The sequence below is a fragment of the Pimephales promelas genome, chromosome 11 (genome assembly GCF_988280905.1).
Source record: "Pimephales promelas chromosome 11, fPimPro1.hap1.1, whole genome shotgun sequence".
Taxonomy (NCBI): Eukaryota; Metazoa; Chordata; class Actinopteri; order Cypriniformes; family Leuciscidae; genus Pimephales; species Pimephales promelas.
Window position 1 is genome coordinate 602,241 of NC_142779.1, and position 6,844 is coordinate 609,084.

The following is a 6,844-nucleotide window of genomic DNA, read 5'->3' on the forward strand; positions in this document are numbered from 1 at the left end:
CTCAGCTCTGGAAGGGTCTAGAGCCTCCATTTTTGCACTCAGGTGTAAGTCCCATGGCCCTCTATCAGAATCCAGAGTTTCATGAAGATTGGAGAAACTTTTTTTTTCGCACCCAAAAAAAAAAACGTAAGGGGTAAGTAACACTGTCGTTTTTTTTTTCTGGTCGATATTTTGAGTTTCGATATCTCAGCTCTGGAAGGGTCTAGAGCCTCCATTTTTGCGCTCAGGTCTAAGTCTCATGGCCCTCTATCAGAATCCAGAGTTTTGAGAAGATTGGGGAAACTTAATTTTTCACCCCCCAAAAAAAACGTAAGGGGTAACACTGTCTTTTTTTTTTCTGGTTGAAATTTTGAGTTTCGATATCTCAGCTCTGGAAGGGTCTAGAGCCTCCATTTTTGCACTCAGGTGTAAGTCCCATGGCCCTCTATCAGAATCCAGAGTTTCAAGAAGATTGGAGAAACTTTTTTTTCGCACCCAAAAAAAAAAAAACGTAAGGGGTAACACTGTCGTTTTTTTTTCTGGTCAAAATTTTGAGTTTCAATATCTCAGCTCTGGAAGGGTCTAGAGCCTCCATTGTTGCACTCAGGTCTAAGTCTCATGGCCCTCTATCAGAATCCAGAGTTTCAAGAAGATTGGGGATACTTAATTTTTTGCCCCCCCAAAAAAAACGTAAGGGGTAACACTGTCGTTTTTTTTTTCTGGTCAAAATTTTGAGTTTCGATATCTCAGCTCTGGAAGGGTCTAGAGCCTCCATTTTTGTGCTCAGGTCTAAGTCTCATGGCCCTCTATCAGAATCCAGAGTTTTGAGAAGATTGGGGAAACTTAATTTTTCGCCCCCAAAAAAAAAACGTAAGGGGTAACACTGTCGTTTTTTTTTCTGGTCGAAATTTTGAGTTTCGATATCTCAGCTCTGGAAGGGTCTAGAGCCTCCATTTTTGCACTCAGGTCTAAGTCTCATGGCCCTCTATCAGAATCCAGAGTTTCAAGAAGATTGGAGAAACTTTTTTTTCGCACCCAAAAAAAAAAAACGTAAGGGGTAACACTGTCGTTTTTTTTTCTGGTCGAAATTTTGAGTTTCGAAATCTCAGCTCTGGAAGGGTCTAGAGCCTCCATTTTTGCGCTCAGGTCTAAGTCTCATGGCCCTCTATCAGAATCCAGAGTTTCAAGAAGATTGGAGAAACTTTTTTTCGCACCCCAAAAAAACGTAAGGGGTAACACTGTCGTTTTTTTTCTGGTCGAAATTTTGAGTTTCAATATCTCAGCTCTGGAAGGGTCTAGAGCCTCCATTGTTGCACTCAGGTATAAGTCTCATGGCCCTCTATCAGAATCCAGAGTTTTGAGAACATTGGGGATACTTCATTTTTCACCCAAAAAAAAAAACGTAGGGGGTAACACTGTCGTTTTTTTTTCTGGTCGAAATTTTGAGTTTCGATATCTCAGCACTGGAAGGGTCTAGAGCCTCCATTTTTGCACTCAGGTGTAAGTCCCATGGCCCTCTATCAGAATCCAGAGTTTCAAGAAGATTGGAGAAACTTTTTTTCGCACCCAAAAAAAAACGTAAGGGGTAACACTGTCGTTTTTTTTTCTGGTCAAAATTTTGAGTTTCGATATCTCAGCTCTGGAAGGGTGTAGAGCCTCCATTGTTGCACTCACGTCTACGTCTCATGGCCCTCTATCAGAATCCAGAGTTTTGAGGAGATTGGGGAAACGTAATTTTTCGCCCCAAAAAAAAAAACGTAAGGGGTAACACTGTCGTTTTTTTTTTTGGTCGAAATTTTGAGTTTCAAAATCTCAGCTCTGGAAGGGTCTAGAGCCTCCATTGTTGCACTCAGGTCTAAGTCTCATGGCCCTCTATCAGAATCCAGAGTTTCAAGAAGATTGGGGATACTTCATTTTTCGCCCCCCAAACAAAACGTAAGGGGTAATACTGTCGGTTTTTTTTTTCTGGTCGATATTTTGAGTTTCGATATCTCAGCTCTGGAAGGGTCTAGAGCCTCCATTTTTGCACTCAGGTCTAAGTCTCATGGCCCTCTATCAGAATCCAGAGTTTTGAGAAGATTGGGGAAACTTAATTTTTCACCCCAAAAAAAAAAAACGTAAGGGGTAACACTGTCGTTTTTTTTTTCTGGTCGATATTTTTAGTTTCGATATCTCAGCTCTGGAAGGGTCTAGAGCCTCCATTTTTGCACTCAGGTGTAAGTCCCATGGTCCTCTATCAGAATCCAGAGTTTCAAGAAGATTGGAGAAACTTTTTTTTCGCACCCAAAAAAAAAACGTAAGGGGTAACACTGTCGTTTTTTTTTCTGGTCGAAATTTTGAGTTTCGATATCTCAGCTCTGGAAGGGTCTAGAGCCTCCATTTTTGCACTCAGGTGTAAGTCCCATGGCCCTGTATCAGAATCCAGAGTTTCAAGAAGATTGGGGATACTTAATTTTTCGTCCAAAAAAAAAAAAAACATAAGGGGTAACACTGTCGTTTTTTTTTCTGGTAGAAATTTTGAGTTTTGATATCTCAGCTCTGGAAGGGTCTAGAGCCTCCATTTTTGCGCTCAGGTCTAAGTCTCATGGCCCTCTATTAGAATCCAGAGTTTCAAGAAGATTGGAGAAACTTTTTTTCGCACCCAAAAAAAAACCGTAAGGGGTAACACTGTCGTTTTTTTTTCTGGTCAAAATTTTGAGTTTCGATATCTCAGCTCTGGAAGGGTCTAGAGCCTCCATTGTTGCACTCACGTCTACGTCTCATGGCCCTCTATCAGAATCCAGAGTTTTGAGGAGATTGGGGAAACGTAATTTTTCGCCCCAAAAAAAAAAACGTAAGGGGTAACACTGTCGTTTTTTTTTTTTGGTCGAAATTTTGAATTTCAATATCTCAGCTCTGGAAGGGTCTAGAGCCTCCATTTTTGCACTCAGGTCTAAGTCTCATGGCCTTCTATCAGAATCCAGAGTTTTGAGAAGATTGGGGAAACTTAATTTTCACCCCAAAAAAAAAAAACGTAAGGGGTAACACTGTCGTTTTTTTTTTTTCTGGTCGATATTTTTAGTTTCGATATCTCAGCTCTGGAAGGGTCTAGAGCCTCCATTTTTGCACTCAGGTGTAAGTCCCATGGCCCTCTATCAGAATCCAGAGTTTCAAGAAGATTGGATAAACTTTTTTTTCGCACCCCCAAAAAAAAAAACGTAAGGGGTAACACTGTCGTTTTTTTTTTCTGGTTGAAATTTTGAGTTTCGATATCTCAGCTCTGGAAGGGTCTAGAGCCTCCATTTTTGCACTCAGGTGTAAGTCCCATGGTCCTGTATCAGAATCCAGAGTTTCAAGAAGATTGGGGATACTTAATTTTTCGTCCAAAAAAAAAAACGTAAGGGGTAACACTGTAGTTTTTTTTCTGGTCGAAATTTTGAGTTTCGATATCTCAGCTCTGGAAGGGTCTAGAGCCTCCATTTTTGCGCTCAGGTGTAAGTCCCATGGCCCTCTATCAGAATCCAGAGTTTCAAGAAGATTGGAGAAACTTTTTTTTCGCACCCCAAAAAAAAAACGCAAGGGGTAACACTGTCGTTTTTTTTTTCTGGTCGAAATTTTGAGTTTCGATATCTCAGCTCTGGAAGGGTCTAGAGCCTCCATTTTTGCACTCAGGTCTAAGTCTCATGGCCCTCTATCAGAATCCAGAGTTTTGAGAAGATTGGGGAAACTTAATTTTTCGCACCGAAAAAAAAAACGACAGGGGTAACACTGTCGTTTTTTGTTTTGGGTCGAAATTTTGAGTTTCTCTGATCGTCTTTAAACTCTGGAATCTGATAGAGGGTCATGGGACTTAGGCCTGAGTACAAAAACGGAGGCTCTAGACCCGTCCAGAGCTGAGATATTGAGATCCCACATAGCATTTATGCCATTATAAAAATAGTGGGTTCGTGGACGGTGGAATTATGGGATGGGGCTTGGTGCCACAGACTCAGGGGACCCCCCTGAGTGTAGTAAAATAGTTTTATCATGACAGGAACTTTAATTAAAATGTCCAAAATTGCACTATCCAAATCCCCATTCAATAGATTGCAGGCGGGCTACGTGGGATCTCGATGGCTGCGTTCCAAACCGCATGCTCAATGAGTAGGTACATAATTTCAACAAGTACTTACTCAACGAGCGCTAAAAGAGTAGGTACTTTATAACCAAATCTCGTTGAGTATGAATGTGAACCGGACATCTGCCATGTTGATGTTATCATGTGACCTCCGACGCGTTATCACAAGCGCAACACCTTTAAACATATGAACGATACGTTTAATTCATCTATCTATAAAATCTCGACATATTGATGAAACTTGCTAATTTTGTTGTGGTATTGTTGAAGAAACAGCTGCCCATTTACTTTGTGAATACATTTAAGGTTGATTTGAGTTGTTTTATTTTAAACCCTACTAATGTGACCAACAGTGTTATTCTTATAACGATTTTTTTTATTAAGAAACCCCCAAATAGTCACCTCTTGAATATATGTTGTTAATTTCTTTATTTTGTACCCAAAAAGTTTCTCCTTTAAGTTTTACTCCTTTTCTTGATGAATTTACCTCGTTTCATCCCTCAGATTTATAACAACAACAACATTTTTTATGTATTTTGAAGAACTATTTAAAGATATATAGCCTTGTTATTGTCCCTTTTTCCTGTGTATAAATATTATATTATGATGTCATATTATGGTGTACACACACCAATGATCTTTATGCTTTCTGTTTTGTCATTATGACTGTAATGGTATCTTTCCATGATCTTGTATGTAATAAGTTTATAAGTTTAAATTATATGAGCGACAGGTGCACTAACACTTCATAACATCAGTAACTCGACAGCACAACATAGAACAGTTTTCCTCTGCGTTTGCAATGTCTGCACAAAGGAGACGGGCAGAGATCTCTTTTGGAGAAAACTGTTGATTTTATACTAAAAATAACATATACTAACAAAATAATAATATTAAATGCTGACCAATACTTAATTATATAACTTTTTATATACAAAAAATATAATTCAATATAACAAGCAAAATGTAATTTGTTTTGTCATATGACATAAGTTATGCATAAATACATTTATCTTTCTAAATGCAGTGAAACATCTCAATTGTCAGTCAATCGATGAATTAATGCATACATTAATTCAATAATTACAGTATATTTTATATATGGACAACAATAAGAAACATGAATAAATGAGTAAAAGAACAAATAAAGTAACCAGCACAATAAACAAATGCATATACACGTTCAACAACACATGAAACAAAGCTTTATTCAACCTACAAGCATGTATTTACAGGCGCTGAACCCAAAACCCTACTGCCATCTCAACTCAGCGGTTCCCATTCTGCAGCTTTATTCTACTGAATTCACCACAAGTGACTGTGCCTTCGTGCCGGAGCTTGTTGCTGCACTGCGCTTCACAAACTGAGGCAATAAGGGCAGGTGGAGAGATGGAGAGTCTTGTAAGGGCAGATGGAGAGATGGAGGGATTCATCCATGGCACCACTTCCAGGATTCAGCTCTGGGCTCCTCATCCTCAGTGCTCACACGAGTCTGCAGACATTTCAGATCCTGCAAAAATGCACAAACATTACACAAAAACAGTCATTTTAACATCACAATGTCCTTTGATTTATGTCTTAAAAATAACCTTACTTTATATTTGAGTAAAATCCCTAAAAACTTTTTTCCCCCCCCAAACAAATGCTGCATCATCTTTCCTTGCAGGTCCTGCTCCACCACAAAAGCTCTGCAGCAAATGCACAGAAATCAAGACTCAGAAAAGTGTTGTAATTTCTCTGTTTGATATTACAATAATTCAAGTGAACTACAACTTAAGATTTAATAGATTTTGTTATCCATTTCTGTAGTATACACACTCAAAGCCTTTGATGACAGCATTCAGCATCATGAACCTCTCTTCACCGGATAAACACGTGTGTTCTTCTGTCCCTCTAACATACAGACAGATTCACATTACTTCTGTGATTTATGAGCTCAACACTGCATTTACAGGCTGAGGTTGATGTGTTAACTCACTTTTTATCCATCTTAAATGTTCCTAAAATTATCAACACTAATAAGGGACAAATTAAATATGTATCATGTTTAGTTACTTTATAGATTTACAAATAACAAATTAGTACGTCACCCAGGTAATTCTCGCCTACTCTTTTGGATTCATACATACTCTTTCTCTTTTTCCCATACTAACCAATAGGGAAGTATATGGTTTGGAAAAGAGCAAATATCTCAGCTCTGGAAGGGTCTAGAGCCTCCATTGTTGCACTCAGGTGTAAGTCTCATGGCCCTCTATCAGAATCCAGAGTTTTGAGAAGATTGGAGAAACTTTTTTTTCGCACCCCCAAAAAAAACGTAAGGGGTAACACTGTCGTTATTTTTTCTGGTCGAAGTTTTGAGTTTCGACATCTCAGCTCTGGAAGGGTCTAGAGCCTCCATTTTTGCACTTAGGTGTAAGTCCCATGGCCCTCTATCAGAATCCAGAGTTTCAAGAAGATTGGAGAAACTTTTTTTTCGCACCCAAAAAAAAAAACGTAAGGGGTAACACTGTCGTTTTTTTTTCTGCTCGAAATTTTGAGTTTCGATATCTCAGCTCTGGAAGTGTCTAGAGCCTCCATTTTTGCACTCAGGTGTAAGTCTCATGGCCCTCTATCAGAATCCAGAGTTTTGAGAAGATTGGAGAAACTTTTTTTTCGCACCCCCAAAAAAAACGTAAGGGGTAACACTGTCGTTATTTTTTCTGGTCGAAGTTTTGAGTTTCGACATCTCAGCTCTGGAAGGGTCTAGAGCCTACATTTTTGCACTCAGGT

General features: G+C 39.0%; 1 long non-coding RNA gene across 1 annotated transcript; it reads right to left on the reverse strand.

Annotated features, from left to right (window-relative positions):
* Nucleotides 1-5,477: 5,477 nt before the first annotated feature.
* Nucleotides 5,478-6,350, reverse strand: LOC148977102 (uncharacterized). Its single transcript, XR_016145630.1, has 3 exons — nucleotides 5,894-6,350; nucleotides 5,670-5,763; nucleotides 5,478-5,585 (listed from the first exon to the last, which is right to left on the reverse strand). It is a non-coding gene; the product is annotated as an uncharacterized LOC148977102 (long non-coding RNA).
* Nucleotides 6,351-6,844: the final 494 nt, after the last annotated feature.